Raw genomic sequence first — 21,808 nt, 5'->3', positions numbered from 1 at the left:
CAGTAGTTGTGGCTCACGGGCTTAGCTGCTCCGCGGCATGTGGGATCTTCCCAGACCAGAGATCGAACCCGTGTCCCCTGCATTAACAGGCGGATTCTTAGCCACTGTGTCACCAGGGAAGTCCCTGTATTTTATTTCAAAATGTTATGGCTTATGGCTTTTGGAGGCAAAACCTACAAACATAGTAAATTTTCAAGCTTCTGTGGAACAGTAACACCAGTGGTCTGGAACCCAAGGTCAGGGATGTCTGCTGAGTCCCCTTAACATTAGAATGCTTCTTTCACAAGAACATTTTTGGGGTATTTTTAAGAAAAAAACAGAAGCCAATAAGAAAGAAAATAAAATCAGTTACCCCAGATAACTATGGTCAACATGTTAGCAAATTGACTTCTTGAACTTTTTTATTTATGAATACTTTTACACAGTTGAGATTATACTTTTTATACTATTCTATATTCTTAACATTATTTCATAAGCACTTTTTCTGTTAAAAATTCTTCAAAAACATCATTCTCAATGGCTACCTTATACTATTTTTTCATATGAATAAACTATAATTTTTGTGAACATTACCTTAATACAGACACTTAGGCTGTTCCAAACTTTTTGCTGCTGTAAATAATTTGTGCCAATCATCTTTATACACAAAACTATTCTCACACCTCGGTTTATTTCCTTAGGACAGATTCTTAGAGGTAAAATTACTGTAATAAAAATCATGAACTCTTCTTCATCTCTTGATATCGATCTGCCAGACTACTTCCCAGGAAGATATGAAGCAATTTACACTCTCACTGAAATTGTGTGAGCATATATATCCCTCCACACCGTTACCCACATTCTGTATTAACCTTAAAAAAAGGCAGTGGAGGAAGAGAATAAATGTGGGAAATGGTATGTCAATGTGCTCTAATTTCAATTAGTTGATTCCTAGTTAGAATGAACAGTTTTTTCCTCTGTTATTTAGCAACTAGTGTTTCTCATCAATTTTATGTACTGTTTATCTATTAACAGTACACATACTTTGTCACGCTTTTTTTTTTTAAACATCTTTATTGGAGTATAATTGCTTTACAATGGTGTGTTACTTTCTGCTTTATAACAAAGTCTTTGTCACGCTTTTTAAAAAACATTTTCCAGTTTGATTACCTTCTAAATTTCTCTTTTTTTAAAAAGTCAGGTTTATTGTGATATATTTTACACGCAGTAAAATTCACCCTTTTAGTATAAATTTCTATGAAGTTTTACAAACACATACAGTGGGGTAACCAGCATCACATTCAATTTATAGAATATTTCCATCACCTCCAAAAAACTTCCCCATGTCCTTCTATAGTCAACCCTTCTCCTCCCTTCTCCTGCCTCTAGCCCCTGGCAACTACCCATCTCTTTTCTGTCCCTATAGTTTTGCCTTTTCCAGAATGTCATATAAAGAAATCATATAGAATATAGCCTTTTAAGTCTGGCTTCTTTCAATTAGTATAAGGCATTTGAGACATTCATCCATGTTATTGTATATGTCAATACCTTGTTCCTTTTTTATTGCTGAGTAATATGTATGGAATCCCATATTTTGTTTATCCAAATACCAGTTGAAGGACATTTGGGTTATTTTCAGTTTTTGTCAATAATGAATATAGCCACTATAAACACTCACATACAAGTGTTTGAACGTAAATCTTCATTTCTCTCAGGTAAATACCTCAAAGTGGGATCACTGGGTTATAAAGTGAGTGAATATTTCACTTTATAAGAAAACCACCAAACTATTTTCCAGAATGGATCGACCATTTTATATTCCTACCAAAACTTCATGAAAATTTCCTTTGCTCCACATCTTCGCTGGTCCTCAGTATTGCCAGTTTTGTTTTGGGTTTTGTTTTTGTTTTTTTTTGTTTTGGCTGTGCCCCAAGGCTTGCAGAATCTTAGTTCCCCAATCAGGGATCGAACCCAGGCCCTCGCAGTGAGAATGCGGAGTCCTAACCACTGGACTGCCAGGGAATTCCCTGTTTTGGGGTTCTGTTTTTCAGCCATTGTAGTAGATGTGTAGTGGTATTTCATTGTGATTATAATTTACATTTCCCTGAGAAATGCAAAAACAAATAAATAATGCTTAATGCAATAAATATCCTAAAGAAGTTAAGTTTATGAATTCAAATGTAGTGAACTTTTCATTTATTATTTTTCCACTGTTTTTTAGATTAGAAAGTTCTTTCCCAATGAGAAATCAGAAGAAAATTCAGCTATATTTTTAGTTTTTTTAAAAAAAATTATTTTCTCTAAATTATCCACATTTTTAATCCATATTTAGTTAGTTGTATGATGGTGACAAGTATCTCTATTCACTTTAAAAAAAAAAGGCTAGTCAGCTTTCTCTATAACCTTTATTGACTAATCCATTCATCCTATTTATTTGTGAAGCTTCCTTTATTAAATAATAGGGTCTATTCCTCAGTAATCAAATCTATTCCATTTTTCTATCTGTCCCTCCATTCAGCAATTGCTTATTAAGCACTTACTCTGTTCTAGGCTCCATGGTAGGTTCTGGGAATACAATAGTGAACTAAAAAGTAAAGCCCCCTGATTTCTTGGTGCTTACATTCTAGCCAGGGGAGATAGGTAATAATTAAAGACATGAATAATTGTATAATATTTTGGGTGGTAATAAATGCTGAGAAGGAAAGTAAAGCAAGGTAAAGGGCATAAAATGACAAGCAAGTGTCATTTGGGGGCAGTTCGGTTAGATCACCCTCTCTGAGAAAGAGCTATTTGTGACCAGAATGTATCAAGGTTGTGAAATGTATCAATGCTCTTCTAGAGGAGGAGCATTCCAGGCAGAACCACCCCCAAATGCAAAGACTTTGTGTCTGGAATGAGCTTGACATGTTGGGGAAGAAGCAGGGGGGCCACTGTGGATGAAGCTAAGGGATGGGGATGGAGCATGTAGATGAGGTGAGGAGGGCACGTAGAGGCACACATCACAAAGATCCTTGTAGACGATGTATGTTCTAAAGCAGATCAAAGTTATTGGAAGATTTTGAGCAGAGGGGTGATGTGACCTGACTGACATTTAAAAAGTAACGTTCTGGCTACTTTGTGAACAATAGTTTCATACATTTAATTTAAATAAAAATTAATCTATTGAAAGAAAAATTAGTAAGTAACAGCAGAGTCATACTTGAATATAGCCCCAAACGATAAAGGTCATATTTTAATGCCCACAATGTGGGAAACACTGGCTTAACTGATTATTGCTAGTATCCAGGCAACAATTCCTATAAGATTCTCTCATGACAAGCCATTTTCCTGAACTTTCCTGTTAATTCTCAGAGTTCTCCCACTGATTCTTCAACAGGGATTTCTCTGCTCCCTGGTATTCAAGCCCAGTTACAGAGCTTCACGGTTTTCAAGTTATTGTACATCTATGATTACAGCAGAGCTCGGAGGAACTCACCTCGGAAAGGTCTGGAATCCTGAAGCCAACCAGAGCTATCCGAGCCTCCATCTGTGATCCATCAGTGATCCAACTGTGCTGAGAACAAAGTACCAGAGACAGAAGGACAAATAACCACAGATAAACTGTCTCAAAGGCACGCCCAGGCACAACCTCCTGCATCACAGCGCCTGTTCTTCTGGATTGGCGTTATCAGTGAGCAGTTTGGAGAGCTGTAGTGTGATTCCAGATATGCCTAGAGAATGCCCATGAACTGTCTTGTGATCCAAAAAACAGAGTTTGAAAGATGCTTTCCTACCCAACTGAATAAACTGGGCAAAACTACCTATTTATTTTGGAAAAAGTAATATACACACATGATAAAAAAATATTCAAATAATATGAGAGTATACATACTCTCTGAAAAGTTTAAAATGGGAAGTATGTACACGTGGCTATGATTGAGTTAGCATATGCGTGGAATGATTCTGGAAAGATGCCCAAGAAATTATTCACAGTGGTTGCCTCTGCAGAGGGGAACTACAGGGGTCCAAAGTGAGGAAAATTAGAACAGCTTACTTTTCATAGACTCTTGTACTTTCTAAACTTTTATTGGATTTTTTTATTATGTGTATATATTAATTTTCAATTAAACAAATTAACTCAAAATGATACAAATATGGCATTTGTTTCTATCACTCATGTGAGGGATCCTGGAAGCTCACAGTGCAGAGGCATTCAGCCAGGTACCTCGATTCTAGCGAGAGAGAAAGACAGTCCCCCTGAACCTCAGCTTCCTAGCTGCTGCTGAGCCAGGACGCCCTGAGCTCCCTTCTGGAAACAGAACTCTAGCCTTGCCTGAGATATGACGGGAAAGTTCAGGTTGAATCCCAGCTATGAAACCCAGTGTGGGACATACGGCAAATTACTTAACTACTCTGAGCCTCACTTCATTTGTGAAATGGGGGAAATAATACCTGTTGGTGATTTTTTTCTTTTTCAAATTGAAGTAGAGTTGATTTACAATGTTGTGTTAGTTTCAGGTGTACAGCACAGTGATTCATATATATATATATATATATATATATATATATATATATATATATATGTATATATATATTCTTTGTCAGATTCTTTCCCCTTATAGTTTATCACAAAATATTGAGTAGCATTCCCTGTGCTATACAGTAGGTCCTTGTTGGTTATCTATTTTATATACAGTAGTGTGTATTTGTCAGTCCCAAACTCCTAATTTATCCCTCCCTTCCTTCCCCTTTGGTAACCATAAATTTGTTTTTCTATGTCTGTGGGTCTATTTCTGTTCTGTAAATAAGTTCATTTGTGTCTTTTTTGTAGATTCCACATATAAGCGATATGTGTGTCTTTCTCCGTCTGACTTACTTCACTTAGTATGATGATCTCTAGGTCCATCCATGTTGCTGCAAATGGCATTATTCCATTCTTTTTTATGGCTGAGTAATATTCCATTGTATATATATACCACATCTTCTTTATCCATTCTTCCGTTGATGGACATTTACTCCTGGTGGTTTTTTAATGATAGAGAGGGCTTTTCTGTGTGCAAAGGAACACTCCCAATTACTTGGATTTTAATTAATATTCACTATATTGAAAGTTTTCATTTTTAAGCCATTAAACACTATTTGCAAACAGTACTTTTATATTTTTATGCTGCTATATATTAGATCATATATATATATTTTTTAAAAATTTATTTATTTATTTCTGGCTGCATTGGGTCTTCCTTGCTGCGTGAGGGCTTTCTCTAGTTGCAGCAAGTGGGGGCTACTCTTTGTTGTGATGTGCGGGCTTCTCATTGCGGTGGCTTCTCTTGTTGTGGAGCACGGGCTCTAGGCACGTGGGCTTCAGTAGTTGTGGCACACGGGCTCAGTAGTTGTGACACATGGGCTTAGTTGCTTCGTGGCATGTGGGATCTTCCTGGACTAGGGCTTGAACCTGTGTCCGCTGCATTGGCAGGCAGATTCCACTGCACCACCAGGGAAGTCCCAGAACATATATATATATATTTTTTAACTTTTTATTATTTATTTATTTATGGCTGTGTTGGGTCTTCGTTTCTGTGCGAGGACTTTCTCTAGTTGTGGCAAGCGGGGGCCACTCTTCATCGCGGTGCGAGCGCCTCTCACTATCATGGCCTCTCTTGTTGCGAGCACAGGCTCCAGACGCGCAGGCTCAGTAATTGTGGCTCACGGGTCCAGTTGCTCCGCGGCATGTGGGATCTTCCCAGACCACGACTCGAACCCGTGTCCCCTGTATTGGCAGGCAGATTCTCAACCACTGCGCCATCAGGGAAGCCCCCATATCTTTTTATAAATCAAATGAACTCATTCTTTGATTAATGTTTAGTTCATTCATAATTTTAATAAATGAGAATTTCTTAAACAGTCACTACCTCCTACATAGTTAATGAGATTCCTTTAGACATTTCAAATATGAGTTTACTACATTTTATACTCTCAAACACTTAACAGTACAGATTTATAAATCTCACAAGCAAAATCTTTCTTAGAGTTTAAACAATTCTTTATCTAATAGATCAGACTTAAACATTTAATCATCACATTCTCCTAAGCTTATCAAATATATTTTAAAAAATCATATATAGAAAACAGCCCAAGGATTTTTTTTTTAAACTTGCTACTAAACAATTTACACAAAAGTATCGCTAACTCAAAGATTTTAAAAGTTTTAAATAGTTTTCTGGGTTTTACTCACTACCACTGTAGGTCAGCTGAGATTACTCAATTGAAAATGAATCAGAATTTGAACCCAGGTCCTGGCTTGTTATTGTATCCTGCTTTGTTTCATAATTTTAGATGTCTGTTGACTCCCATCCTGTGGCATTTTATTGACTATATGAGGATTAAATATGTTAATTTATATACACATTCTTACCGAATACTCAGAACACCGGGAGTATTCAGTTATTCATCACAATTTAGAGTTAGAAAGGAAGTGGAAGAAGATTGTGAATAGCCTCCCAATATCGTCCTCCCATTCCTTATAACAAAACCTAATTTTTCTCTGGCCACCGTACACGCAGCTAATAGATTACATTTGTCAGCTTCCCTTGCAACTGGGTGTGGCCATGTGACTAAGTTCTGACCAATCAGATGGAAGCAGAAAAAAGGTGCAACTGTAGAATGTATAGGAAGCCTCCTTAAAAGGAAGGGGTACACCCTTCAGTTTCCCTGTCACCTTCCTGCTGCTTCAAATGAGGAGCTCCAGCATCCATCAAGTGCCACAGCCCAAGGATGACAGACACACAAAGCTGGAAGGAGTTCTGGTCCCTGGTGACCACAGAGCACATTGCTACTCCTGGACTGACTTCCTAAAGATTTCTTTTAAATGAAAAAAAATAAGGTTCTATCTTGTTTAAACTGTTATTTTTCAGGACTCTGCTACTTATAGCCAGACTTAATCCAACTGCCCCACATTCCTCAATAACAGAACCCTGCATTATGAGCTAAAAAACCAAGAATGTTACATATATTAGATACATGGACCCAGTGTTAATAAAATACATATTTTTCATTGTTGCCACATTAGGGTTGTAGGTTTTTAAATTTTTCTTTCATAATATCTTACAGATGCTAATTCATCTTTCATAAGATTAAATTGTTAATTTAAAAAATATTTAAAATGTCTCCAGAAGAAAATAAGTAGCCTGAATCAATGCTGCCCTATGCCAAGGTCTGTGTAAGATGTGGGCCCCTCTGGGGTGCATGAAGCAAGCCCTGGGCTCTCAGCCGAGTTAATTGGAGTCTTGGGGGTGCTAGCTTGTCCCTCCTCACCTACAGGCCCTCCTATAGCCTTTGGCTCAACCTCTCCCACACCTCACACTGCCAGATTGGCTCTCCTCATCCATTGTTCGCAAAGAAGCTTGGCGGAAATATAACAAGAGGTTGGAGCTTTTCTTTCATTTAGCACTTCAAATATTTGAAGTTGTACGGGATGACTCAATTCCAGGACACTTCAGACATCCTGTGACACTTGTTCAGTGCAGTGTTAAAAAAAGACCTACTCCAGGGTCTTACGGAAAGATGTGAGCAAGCCAGCTTGTGGGAGGCAAGGACAAAATGTAACTTCAGAAGAGCGTCTCTTTCATTGCCTTGTGGTTTGCAAAGCTGGGCTTCCCTGCCCGACTCCCACAGTGTTCTCCTGAGCCCAACCCTGTGTGCTTGGCTCCAGAAAAGCCCGGCTACTGACTTTCCCATAGCAACTGGCTTGCACGCTCTTCCAAATGCTAATTTATGAACGTGTGTGTTTAATCATAAACTCTGTCAGATCCTTTGCAGGAAATATTTACTAAATGCTCATTAAAGCCTTGATACAAACACTATCTCCTTTACTTCTCTTATCTATCCTTCAAAGTAGGCTTCGTGAGACCCATTTTACAGAGGAGAAAACTGAAACTCAGAGGTTAAGAAACTTGCTCAGGGTCTCAAAGTAAGTACTTACTGGAGTTGTGCATTAATCTCAAATTCAGGCAGTTTTTCCTACTGCCTCGCTCAGCCGTGCCAGAAAGGAACTGAAGTTTTTTTGTTTTTGTTTTTTGTTTTGGCTGCGTTGGGTCTTCGTTGCTGCACGTGGGCTTTCTCTAGTTGAGGCGAGCGGGGGATACTCTTCGTTGTGGTGCGCGGACTTCTCATTGCAGTGACTTCTCTTGTTGCAGAGCCCGGGCTCTAGGCACGCGGGCTTAGTAGTTGTGGCTCGCGGGCTCTAGAGCACAGGCTCAGTAGCTGTGGCGCACTGGCTTAGTTGCTCTGCGGCATGTGGGATCTTCCCAGACCAGGGCTCGAACCCGTGTGCCCTGCATTGGCAGGTGGATTCTTAACCACTGAGCCACCGGGGAAGTCCCAGGAACTGAATTTTTAATGTCATTTGTTACCAGTAAAATAGAAAAATTACAGGCTTTGGAATAAGACACACCTGGGTTTAATTCCACTTGGTTGTTTCTGAGCTGTGTGACCATGGGCAATGTATTTAAACTTGGTTCTTTCATCTGTAAAATGGAATAATAACAGTACCTACCTAGTGGGACTGTCAAGAGAATGTAAAAAAGAGCTTGCACATGCGAGATACTGGATGAATTGTAGCAATGGTGGCTTTTTGGTTGTTGTTGCTTTTTTTAAAAAATTAAAGTAGAGTTGATTTACAACATTGTGTTAATTTCTGCTATACAGCAAAGTGATTCAGTTATATATATATATGCATTCTTTCTCATATTCTTTTCCATTATGGTTTATCACAGGATATTGAATGTAGTTCCCTGTGCTATACAGTAGTATCTTGTTGTTTATCCAATGATGGCTTTTTAAAATTAATTTATTCTTCAGGATGATGGCTAACTGAGTACCTAGACTATATCAGGCCTAGAAGTTTCAATTGCTTTTAAAATGGCGTTAGAGAAATAGCAATTCATTTTTTCTACAAATGTTTATTAACACCTACTCTATGCCAAGACTGTTCTGGGGACCGGGGGTCCTGGAGCTTACAGTCTATCGAGGTGGTGCAGGAGGAGCAGTAAATCTAATAAGTTAATTATATAGTATGTTGAAAGATAAGTGCTGTGGGGAAAAAAGTTGACGAGAGGAGGAACACGTTGCAGTGTTACACAGAGAGGTCTTGGCAGGCCTCAGCGGGAAAGCAAGATTACAGCAAAACTTTGAAGGAGGTGAGTGAGTCAGCCAAGCAGACATCCGAGAAAAAAAAAGAAAAAGAAGTGGATTTACCGTAAAGCTAGCGAAGCTGAAATTTCAAGGTCCCTAACTTGTAGGGCCCCTTTAAGGACTTGCATCTAATTTTATTTTTGTGATTTTCTACAAAGTTGCATATATTTCAGTATTTTATCCTGTGGAAAAGTATTTCCAGCAGAAGAACCGGTTAGAACAAAGCCTGTGAGGTGAGCCCACCTCCCTTGCTCAAGTAATAGCAAGCAGCCCCCTGTGGGAGGAGCGGAATGGGCAGGGGAGGTGGGAAGAGGGCGGTAGATTATGTGGGGCCTTGGAGGCCACTGTAAAGACCTTGACGTCTATGGGAAGCCATTGGGAGTTTTGAGCAGAGTTGTGACGTTATCTGATTTACACTGTAAAGCATTGTTTTGCCTGGTATTCTGAGCAGAAACATGGGAAGGGTTGGGAGTCCATGGCAGAAATCCAGGGGAGAAAGTTGATGGTGGCTTGGACCAGTATGGCAGCAACGATAGCGGAGAAGTACTGGATTCTGAATATACTTTGAAGGTCAAGTCAACAGGATTTCCTGATGGAGTTACTGTGGGCTGTGAAGAAGAGTGAGGCAGAGGCACTACTATTTAAAGTGGTGAAACAGCAGGAGATGACCAATAAAGGGAACCTAGAGAAGGGAAGAGGACCAAGTTTTGAGGCAGGAGGCATACCAACTTTTCAACAAAAGAGTTTGGAAACTCTGGCCTAATACTTGATTGAGGTAATTCTTTCAGACAAAGGCTGAGATTTAATTCGCTCAACATGCCCTTGTAATTTAATTGTCCTGATTGTTTAATTAAATTAAATAAAACTGAGGTGTGTGTGAGGCTTTTTCTTCCCTCTCCCACTCTGTGAAATTCAGCTAAGAAGATGTATTATATTAGGTCAAAGAAAAAGGCATCAGAACTGGAGTTTACGGTTAAGGGTTCTAGTCCCAGTCTACGGATAACGGGACCACAGGCAAGTCACTTAAACCCCCAGTCATTGATCTCCGCATCTGTGAGATGAGAGAATTGGAAACAAATGTCCCTTCCCCTTCCATAGTTATTCTTTTTTTTTTTTTAATTTATTTTATTTATTTATGGCTGGTTGGGTCTTCGTTGCTGTGCACAGGCTTTCTCCAGCTGTGGTGAACGGGGGCTACTCTTCACTGCAGTGCATGGGCTTCTCATTGCGGTGGCTTCTCTTGCTGTGGAGCACAGGCTCTAGGCACGCGGGCTTCAGTAGTTGTGGCACACAGGCTCAGTAGTTGTGGCGCACAGGCTTAGTTGCTCTGTGGCATGTGGGATCTTCCCAGACCAGGGCTCAAACCCATGTCCCCTGCATTGGCAGGCGATTCTTAACCACTGTGCCACCAGGGAAGTCCGATAGTTATTCTTTTTTTGAGATGAGTCTGTAATTGGTAAGATTTCTTGTTTTGTTTGTTTTGTTCTTTATATAGTATAAGAAGGATAATTTTGAGCAGAAGCAACTTGAAGCATGCTTTATTTATCTCCCTCACACCCATCTTGGTCTGCAAGGGAAGGACATAGCCTGAACCAAATGCTTCCATCAAAACTGAGTTAGACATGACATTGTAAATCAACTATACCCCAATATAAAATAAAAATTAAATTAAAAAAAAAAACTGAGTTAGAACACCATCCCTGCTCTCTTTGCAGGATTCCTCTGGGAATATACTATGCAGTTCCTGCTGAGAAAGGGATGTTTCATTGGCCTGGCAACCTGGGGCTCTCCTGCAGGTCAGATCAGATTTTTGCCAGTAAGGAGTTTACAGGGCTGAAGCCAAAAGCAGCAGCTCTTACGTGCGTTGGATCATGAAGCCCCTTGAGAATCTTATGCAACAGCTGCTCTATTAGGTCAACAGGAAAGATATCATTGCCACCAAATATTAGAAATGGAAACCTCATCCTTTAATAAATGAAGAGGCTGAAGATAGAAGTTAAGAGATTTGCCCTAGGCCTTGCTGTTGGTAAGTAGTGACTGCAGGCCAAAAATCTAGGTCTTGACTCTTGGCCAATGTTCTTTCCATTATATGATGATGCCTTTGCAAATGTTGTATTTCTCTTATTTTCCTACAAAGCTAGTTTTAAAAAATATTTGGGGGGGGGCATGCCGTGTTTTGTTCTTAACAGCATTACTGAGATATAATTCACATACCATAATATTCAACCATTTAAAGGTACAACTCAATGGTCTTTAGTACAGTCACAGAGTTGTGCAACTATCACCACTACCTAATTTTAGAACATTTTATCACCCCAAAAGGAAACCCCATACCTATTATCAGTCATTCCCATTCCCCCATCCCAGCCCTAGGCAGCCACTAACCTACTTTCTATCTCCATGGATTTGTCTATTCTGGGCATTTCATATAAGTGAAATTATACAGAGTGTGGGGTTTTGTGAGTAGCTTCTTTCACGTAGAATAATGTTTACAAGGTCCATCCATACTATAGCATGTATCGATACTTCCTTCCTTTTTAGTGCCAAATAATATTCCATTGTATGGAACGTTTTGTTTACCCATTCATCAGTGGATGGACATTTGGGTTTTTTCCACTTTTTGACCATTGTGAATAATGGTGCTATGGACACTTGTACAAAAACGTGTACAAGTTTTTGTGTGGACATATGTTTTTGTTTCTCTTGATTTATACCTAGGAGAATTGCTGGGTCATGTGATAAGTCTGTGTTTAACATTCTGAGGAACTGCCAAACTGTTTTCCAAAGTGGTTACATCATTTTACATTCCTACCAGCAATGTATACAGGTTCCAGTTTCTCCATATTCAAGCCAACACCTGTTATTGTCTTTTTTTAATCGTAACCATCCTAGTAAATGTGAAGTGGTGGTATATGTGGTTAGTGGCTACCACATTGGACAAAGTAGAACCAAATAGTCAGGTACTAAAATGTAATTCAAAGCCAGATCATAAATTCTACCCTCATTCTTTTCCCTGCAGCCAACACTTAATGAGCCTTTACTATGTGACATTTACTATACTAAGCATTGTCTTAGATTATCTCATTTAATTCTCATGATACTACCAGCAATAGGTACTACTACTGGCCCATTTTATAAATGAGGAAACTGGCTTAAAAAAGATAAGTTGGCTTGACTTTGTGACCAGTAAGTGGCAAGTCCAGGATTTAAGTCTGGGTCTATTTATCCCCTGAAATGAAGTCTTTAATCACTACACTATACTGCTAAGTATTTTATTCAGTAGATTTGCTTTTCAAAATGAATCTAATCACTCATTACTTTTCAAAGTTTTACCCTCACCATGCCTCTCTCTAGCTCCCAGGGATATCTGAATAGTTGTTCTCAAACTTAGGTATTAGAATCACCAACTTCAATATGCTTCATTAGCCTTATGGGTGTTTCTGATATAAACCAAAATTTGAGAACCACTGAGTCTGTTAGAATTAAGTGCAGCTGCAGTTAAAAGAAACAGTGCCATAACCAACTTAGAATTTTATTTTTCTTATCCATTAAGAAGCCCAGAGATGGTCAGTCAGTCTAGGGAGGGTATCAAGCTCTGCAGTGCTGGGAACCAGGCTCCATCTACCTTATTTCTTTGCTTTGTGTGGCTTCCGTTTTCCCAAAGTCATCTCATTGTCCAACTTGCTGTTGGAGCTTCATCTACCATGTTTGCATTCCAGCTAGCAAGAAGGTAGAAGGGGAGAGGAATACATACATTCCCTTTAAGGATTGTGCAGGAATCTGCACGCACCACTTCCACTTAATCCCATTGGCCAGAATTGAGATGTACGGCCACACTCTGCTACAAGGGAGGCTGAGAAAAGCAGCCTTTATTTTGAGTGGCCACGTAGTCAGAGAACTATTAGAAGTTCTTTTATGATGGAGGAATTAGGAAGAGTAAGTATTTGGGACAATTAATCTCTGTCACACCCAGCTAAGAGAAAAATTTACCTAATTCCACCTCTACTTTTGACATGAGACCTAAGAGACATTCTTTCTATGAGAAATTTTAGATCCCATATGAAGGTGGCTAAGGCAGTGGTTCTCAAACTTTGCTGCACATAGGAATCACCCGGGGATCTTAAAGACTGCTGATGCCTGGCTTCCACAGTGGCCCCCCATGGTGATTCTAACGTGCAGCAAAGTGTGGGAACAAGACTCCTAAATCTTTTATCTTCAACCTAAGATCCATTGCATGTGGATTTGCTTCATTCTATTTTTTTCCTCTGAATTGAAACCCCTGCAGTTGGACTGATACATATTACTGGTAACAGAGTTAGGTATGATCAGGGTAAATCCACTACCAGCCCTGCAAAAGACAATTCAGAGGGCATGTCCTCCTGACAATAGCCAGTGCCATTTTCACATACAGAGGAAAACACATTTTCATTGTAGCTATATTTAAACACATGTATTATTTCTGTGTGGCATGAAAATAACTATTCTGGTCGTGTGTGTGTGTGTGTATGTAGCAGGGCTCAGATATGATGGTGTATCATCCTTGAGCATTTATATTTCAAACACAAGAACTCATTCAAATCAAATTCGGATGACCCTCTCTATTTGGCAGTATGTTTGTCATCTAGAAGCTCAAAATAGCACTTTAGAGATCCAAACAGCCTGAGCTAGTGGCATCTCAAACTATTACTAGCTGTCAGATATTTTATCCATTCAAGCAGTTAGGTGGGCAAAGGTTATGTTTCTTTGAATTGTTAATGTGGAGGCCCATTTTCTAAGTTGAGATGTGAAAGGAGGAGAAGAGGAGTAAAATGGAAAATTTTCAAAGAAGAAATCTAGACAGGTCATTTCATCCACCTCTTCACCTTCAGAAAGAATGACACTAAAACATTCCAAGCAGATGAGAATCTATACTATTTTTACAGCTCTTAAATGACAGGATTACACAACCCCATTCTCCCTGTACCACATTTCATTGTAATAATTGTAATTGTAATTGTAATAATTTGCAGCTAGGAAATTTTTCTTTGCATTGAAGCCAAAGGCTCTGACCAGGTTAATCCTGTTTCCTCCTTGCTGGTCTTCAGTTCAGATGGGCAACAGTATCCTTTGTGAAATTTTCTCACACGCTTGGAAACTATAATTAAATAAATCTTCAGGTTTCTCTTTTCCAATCTGAATAACCTCCCTTCACACCTACGTATTACATTGCTTTCAAACTTGTGGGATTAAACTTGTGGTTCTTAAACTTGTGAGATTCTCAAACTTGTCTGCACATTGGAATCACCTGGAGAGCTTCAAAAAAACTACTGGTGCCTGTGTCCCACCTCCAGAGATTGTGATTTAACTGTCTGGCGTATGTTCTGAACTTTGGACTTTTAAAAAGATTTCCACGTGATTTGAAATTGTGGACAAGTTTTCGAACCCCTGTCTGAACCTGCTACTGGCCTATCACACTCCCCTCCTTCCTCCTTGCTACTAGAACCTCAATAACAGCCCCAGATTAGGGATCATAATTGACCTGGGAAAGCGGTTCCCATCCCTGAGTACCATTAGAATCATCTGTAGAGCTTTGACATTAGGAATGCCTGGACCCCACCAACAAATTAAATCAGAACATGTAGGGGGTGGCACCGGGGAACTTATACCGTTAAAAATGCTCTCCAGGTGTTTCTAATGCACCACCAGGGTTGGGAGCCATTGGTGAGAAGTCAGTGGTTCTCAAAGTGTTTTCCTAAGACCAGCAGTACCAGCATCACCTGAGAACTTTATTTTTTTAATTAATTTTTATTGGAGTATAGTTGCTTTACAATGTTGTTAGTTTCTGCTGTACAGCAAAGTGAATCAGCTATGTGTATACATACATCCCCTCTTTTTGGGATTTCCTTCCCATTTAGGTCACCACAGAGCACTGAGTTCCTTGTGCTATACAGTAGGTTCTCGTTAGTTATCTATTTTTTTTAATTAATTTATTTTATTTTTGGCTGTGTTGGGTCTTCGTTTCTGTTTGAGGGCTTTCTCTAGTTGCGGCAAGTGGGGGCCACTCTTCATCGCGGTGCGCGGGCCTCTCACTATCGTGGCCTCTCTTGTTGCGGAGCACAGGCTCCAGACGCGCAGGCTCAGTAGTTGTGGCTCACGGGCTTAGTTGCTCCGCGGCATGTGGGATCTTCCCAGACCAGGGCTCGAACCCGTGTCCCCTGCATTGGCAGGCAGATTCTCAACCACTGCGCCACCAGGGAAGCCCTAGTTATCTATTTTATACATAGCAGTGTATATATGTCAATCCCAATCTCCCAGTTCATCCCACCCCTCCCTTCCCCGCCTTGGTATCCATACATTTGTACCTGACAACTCTAAATAATACAAATCCTCAGGTTCTAATCCAGGCCTACTGAATCAAAATCTCTGGGGGTGTTTTTAACAAGCCCTCCAACTGATTCCAGTGCCTGTTAAACTTTGAGAAGCACTAGTCTACGCCCATTACAGTGAGCCTGATCCCTGATTTCCCAGCCTCCCTTTCAACAACAGGTGGTCATGTGACCCAGTTCTGGCCAATGAGACCTGGCAGAGATCTGGGAAGAGGTGGTTTCTGAGAAGGCTTTTACTTTCTTGATACGGGAGAACGGATTAGGCTAGCGGTGCACTTCTGCTTCTTCCTCCGTCGCCATCTTGAAGGTAGGAGACCCCTGGAACTGTAGCTGCCATCTGGGGGCCATGAGACAAGCAAACCCAAGAGAATCTCAGAGATCTTGACCCTGATTATAGCATGCTGCTGACCAATACCAGCAGTAACCTACCTCCATACTTCTAGTTATGGGGAAAATAAATCCCTATTTATTTAAGCCACTCTTGGTAGGATTTTATGTTGGTTGCAGCAGAACACGATCCTTCCTGATAGAGAATCTGATCTCCCAGTACTTTCTACATGGAGAAAACTCAGAGTTGGATCCAATATTTATAGTTGGAGTTAATGCTAACTTTAAGGGAATGTCACCTTCTAATTGCGGTATCCTAAATATTACATCAGTGGACCCCAAACCTGGCTACATATCAGTACGACATGAGGAAGCTTATTTTAAATGATTCCTGAACCTCACCCCAGATGTTCTGAGTTGGAATCGCCCAGATTTGTACTGGGAAACTGCAATTTAACAAGGTAACTTTTGCTCCCTGCTGGCCCCAGTCTAGGTGTGGCTGAGACTAGGGTGAGGCTAGTAAGGAGCCCAAGGGCGAATTTTAAAGAGACACTCACTCTCAGTGTCATGCAGCTGTGGATGCTACACTTGCAAGCCCCTGAGAGTGAGTGCCTCCTTAAATTTTGTGCCCTAGGCATGTCATTTGGCCTCACCCTGATTCAGATTAGGTACATTTAACAGATGATGCCTATCTTGAAGAGGAAACGCCAAATAATCCTTTTTAAAAAACAATCAGCTAAATCAACTAAATTATCTAATTTTTCAGTGGTGGTTCTAGCATCATAAAGACAGACACATTTATTTATAAATTATGCCACATACAGTTTAATTTCAATTTGGGGTCTGCGTCTTGGTGTCAGGTGACATCGGTTCCCTTCTGAGTTGAAAAATAACTACAGCACTGATTGTCTCAGTCCCTGTTCACCCACATGAAAACAGATCTGTGATCTTGTGAGAGAAGAATTTAATTAGGTGCGTCAAAGGGTGTCAGATAGCGTGCTAGTGGCGGAATCCAGGACTGAGGTCCTCCTGTAGCTACAAAGCAGTCAAGTATCCGTTACTTGAATTAAAAGTGGAAACCAGTAGGTGTTTGTAAAAATATGTGTTGAGCTTGGCTATTCCTGTTTCCCGAAAGCATTTTAGGACACATATAGGCTGCGGTCTTCCAGAAATAGAAGTGTGGGTAACTTAACCCAAAGTTGTGGTTCCTGTGTGCAGCCTGTGTTGGGTGGTGCGTCAGCAGAATGCACGGTGAGGAGTCTGAGTGGCCTGACATTCAGGAGCTTCCTAAGGATGCCTCGGTAGGGTCGGCAGGGAGGTAGGGTGCTGGTCAGGCAGACTAAGGGAAGTCGCACGTGACTTTGGTCGAGGCAGAGCCAAAGGTCCGGACTAAAGCTTAGATGCACGTGTTTCACTCCACGTTTCATGGCTCTGGCTTTTGATTTCATAGATATAGTACTGATGGCAACAGCTGGAGGCTTGTAGCAGGACAGCCTTAACCAAGTGAACTATAAAAGGGCCCTCTTGTCACACCGCCCTCCTGCTGCAGAGGTGGCCTTAGATTACCTGTCATCTTGGTGTGGCTGGTGGGCACCCCAGCACCGTTCAGGCAAATATTTAACAAGTAGTTGCTACTTGTTAAAAGTAATGACCACACTTTCCTGTCTGATGTAGGCTAGAGACTCCGACTGACCTCTCTCTGTGTGACTGTCTCAGATTTACGGCAGCAAGATTAGATGTCCTCTCTCGCTGCGGAAGGGGATTAGTTACAAATGCTACCTGTGAACCAGGAATTGAGTAACTGTTGTCTTGAGGCTACTTCCCTATTTCCTTTTCTGACAGTCTTGAAGCAGGCAAGGTAGCACTCAGCAGCCACTGGCAAACCGAGACTGGATTAAATCAAAACTCAAATGTGTCAGAGGGTTTGGAGGGAGCCCAGAAAAGTGTTTGCTAGCCAGGATGACTGAGAACCCACACGTGGTGCCAGAGTGCAGACAGCCCAGCCAGCGCACCCAGGCAGACCTGCGGCGCTCGCTCGAGTCTGTGCTGCGAGGGCCCAACTGGCTGTCTGCAAAGTCACCCTCCTTCAAACACAAAGCCTGGGTGTTTTGATGAGATGCATCCAGAAGTATGAAGGGAAGAAATGGCATGATGTCTGGGATTTGTTTTAAAAGTATTTAAGAACTTCAGCAAAGAATAAAGAAGAAAAATAATAAAAGGGGCTTGATAGAGCAACTGTGGCAAAATCATGATGGTGGTTGAGTCTGGAGTTTGGGTAAATAGGAATTTATTATTCTATTCTTTCTGAGTTTGTATATTTGAACAGTGTCATAGTTAAAAATCTGTTTAAAAGGTTAAACTGTCATTGTAAAGATTGTAAACGTTGCAGTAAGTTGATGTAATTTTTGTATACTACTCATTTCTTTTGGGTGACATCAAGCAATAAGGGGCCAGAACTATGTGGAATTTGATCTGGAATGTCCATGCTACTCAGCCCTGTCCGCCTCCTGCTTGGGCTCAGGACCTTTATTTTTCAGTGAAAAGATGGCAGGACTGGGGCTCAAGAAATCTGGGTGCAGATTTGATCTGTTCATTAACAGTGAGACCTTAGATAAGTCACTTGCCTGTCCCACAGCTGCTTTCCTTCCTCTGTGAACTGAGGCTGATCCTGTGATAACACCAGCCTCGCAGGTTCTTGGAAGATCACATGAAATCAGGTACCCTGTGAAGTGCTAGGGAAGTGTTAGTAACAGCAGCAGCATGACCTTGGACCAGGTGGCCAAGTGCTCTGGCCTCGGAGTCAGTCCTCATTTATAAGATGAGAGGTGAGGTCACATCAGCATTCCCAGAGCCGTGTGAGAACCGCCCCAGAGGAGTGTTAAAATTCAGATTCCGGGCCCCACCATAACTTCCTGAATCAGGATTTCCAGAGGTGAAGCCCAGGAAATGTATGCAGCCGATTCTGCATTGCAGCCTATTGGGGGTGGGGGTGGGGGGGCAGGCACTGAGTTAAATAATAGAGGTTCTTTCCTGCTCTAACCGCCGAAATGGCTGTTTGGAGGATTGGGAGTCTTTTGTGCCCAGTTATTTTGATGGTTAGCTGCAGGTCACAGATTTGGGGTAATTTCATGGTGAAAAACAGAGAACCATAATAAATGAGGAGGAAGGAGTCTCAACTAGTCTGGTGGACTGAGGCCCTTATAGCCAGAGGTAGACACACAAATTAAGAGTGGAGAGTAGCGTCAACAGCTGTTCTGCTCTTGCAGCTGCTGTGTAAAAATGCCCAGTGCGAGGGCCTCAGCCAGCCACCTACAAGAGCCTCGGCTGGGAGAGCGAACTGTCTCCAGTGAGAGCACCCATAGTTTCTGCTGTCTAGGGGACCCTGGGCGGCCGGTCCAGACAGCAGGGCCACGTGTGGGAGGGTGACCTTGCAGTCCTGTCTCCAGGCGTGCGCCTCCGTCACCATCACCGCTGGCTGGCGAGGGGGACTGGCCGCCCACCACGCCCGCGTCAGTCTCATCGGCGCCCCTCCACTTTCGCCTGAGGCACATTCCAACACTGGTTCGTGTTTGCTCACCAGTCACTCTCCCCCCATTCTGAGTTCTCTCGGAATTCTTGCTTGTCTCATCTGAAAAGCAGTCCAAGTCAGTATTTGTTGACTGTCTGATGTGTTCAAGGTCTTGTGCTACTGACCTCAGATGAGGCAAACAAGAGGAAAAGGGAGCCCTTGCCCTTAAAGCACCGGACTGATGTGGGGAGGGAGGAGAGGCTGAGACAAGCACACAGATAGCCCCGATGCAAAGGACCTGGCAGGCACCACAGGAATCCTGTGAGTTGTGGAAGGGTTTTAAGGAGGTTGGTCACATTCAAAAGACTTGATAGAGAAAGCGCGGGGGACTTCCCTGGTGGTCCAGTGGTTAAGACTCCACACTTCCACTACAGGGGGTGCGGGTTCGATCCCTGGTCGGGGAACTAAGATCCCGCATGGTGCTTGGCGTGGCCAAAAAAAAAAGAGGAAGAAGAAAGTGTGGTATTAGAAATGCATCTTGAATAGTAAGTAGGTCTTCTAGAGGCAGAAAAGGATGGGCAAAGTATTTGGGGAAGAGCAGGAACAAAACCATGGAGGTAGGAAAAGGTTTGTGTGTGTGTGTGTGTGTGTGTGTGTGTGTGTGTGCATGTGGAGAAAAACAAGCAAAGACATTTCAGCTGGATCCTGGTCTGAGCAGGAGTCCAGTGGGACACAGATGTAGGCTGGGGCCATTCAGAAGAGGCACTTACTTCAGCTTGCTAAGTAAGAAGGTTTTTGAGAAAAAAACCTGATGTGATCCAAGCAGTACTTTGGGAACATTGAGTTAGTGGCCAGTGTGCAGACTGGAGAGACAGACGGACCAAGCTGCCTACCGTGGAGAGGACAAGAGAGTGGTGACCCTCAGGATGGGCCACACGGGGCCACCACATGGTGGTACCCAGAGTCCAGGAAACTCTGGAGTCGGGCTGAGGAGGAGATGTCATGAGATGTTATTTTAAAAACTCTAGTTAGTCTGAGGTGAGCCACCCTCTGTTCTGACCTATACTTGAGGTCTGGAGAGGCCAACATTTTCCTGTCTTACACAAGAAACACAAAATCAAGTTTCCTCCCCAAGGGAGCCGCCAAATTCATCTTTCCCTAATATCCACAGCCATTCCACAGGGATCTGCAAGAAAAAAAACAAGCGGTTGAAATGGAGGCCGGAGTACCCTGTCTTTGTGCCTCAGAACTTCTGAACAGCCCCGAGGGTAGAGGATTTCACCTGTGTCTAGCAGCCTCCCTCCTCCACCTGTGCCCTTGGTCCTGCCGCTTCCCTGCCCACAGCTCCTGCGGGCTCGCCCTCTCCCCTGGCTCCATCCCTCCACCAGCCATCCCCGTGCGCCTTCTGCCCCAAACCTCAGCCGCTGCTGGAGCCTCCTGACTGCCTCTTTGCCCTCCTGCCCCCTCCCTGGCCCTGCCCTTTGAGCCACAGACAGACAGACACCCGGAGTGGTCCTTTTCAGAGTGAAATAACACTATGTCACTATCTTGCTTCAACCCTCCACGGAGACCACTCTGGCCTCCTTGCTGCTTTCACACACGCCAAGCGCGTGCCACACTCAGGCTTGGCCCTTGCTCTCCCCTCTGCCTGGGATATTCTCCCTCAGATACTGGTATGGCCCACTCCCTCGCTTTAGGCTTTTATCTGAATGCCACCTCCTCAGAGAGGACTTTTTGGGCTGCCCTGTCACTCTCCATCCACGGACCCCGCTTCATTGTTCTTTGTAATGGAGATGGCGTCAGTGTCTGTGTGGTGTCCATCTGCACCAGCAGCAGGATGTGAGCTCCATGAGGATGGGGTCTCTGTTTTGCCCACCTCAGTTTGCTCAGGGCCTGGATAAGGGCCAGGTTCTCAAATATTTGTCGAATGAATGAATGTGGAGATCTCTCTAGAAAACACTCTCCTTTGGCTCTGCTTCTGTTTCTTGGTCCTCATTCACTTTGGTCCTTGAAGGTTCTGACTTACCTGAGCACCACGGCCTGGCCCCTTGACCAGCATGGAGCTAAATGTTTCTCCTCCTCCGTCTCAGACCACTCCCGATACTTTCACGGGCTCCCTAAATATAAATACACCCCAAGATTCACTCCTTACTCTCCTCTCACTCCCTCTGCCTTTTCTCCATCTTCATCTCTTATCTCTGTGCAGATGATACCTTACTGTTCACTTTCAGCCTAGATCTCTATAAACTCCAGTCCTTCCAATGCCCAGTAGACGGGACGGCACCTCATATTTCATATATTCAGTACTTAAAATTTTCCTCCCCCTCCTCGCTTTTCTATGCGATATGTGTTACTAACATTACTGTTTCCTTGGCTTCCAAGTTAGAAGTCTTAGAGTCCTTTTTTTCATTCCTCCTTCAGACTCTTTCCTGTTAGTCACCAGTCTACTGAATCTTCCTTT

The 21,808-nt window shown here is 42.3% G+C and overlaps 1 long non-coding RNA gene across 1 annotated transcript in view; it reads left to right on the top strand.

Annotated features, from left to right (window-relative positions):
- LOC309629943 overlaps nt 1-19,281 on the top strand; it is a 71,662-nt gene extending 52,381 nt beyond the window's left edge. Inside the window, exon 3 of the long non-coding RNA XR_014245311.1 lies at nt 10,863-19,281. This is a non-coding gene — a long non-coding RNA (uncharacterized lncRNA). The remainder of the gene's footprint in view (nt 1-10,862) is intronic.
- The last annotated feature ends 2,527 nt before the right edge of the window (nt 19,282-21,808 follow it).

Source organism: Balaenoptera borealis, assembly GCF_965194805.1.
Source record: "Balaenoptera borealis genome assembly, chromosome: 5".
Classification (NCBI taxonomy): domain Eukaryota; kingdom Metazoa; phylum Chordata; class Mammalia; order Artiodactyla; family Balaenopteridae; genus Balaenoptera; species Balaenoptera borealis.
This window is presented reverse-complemented; position numbering and strand designations above follow the sequence as displayed.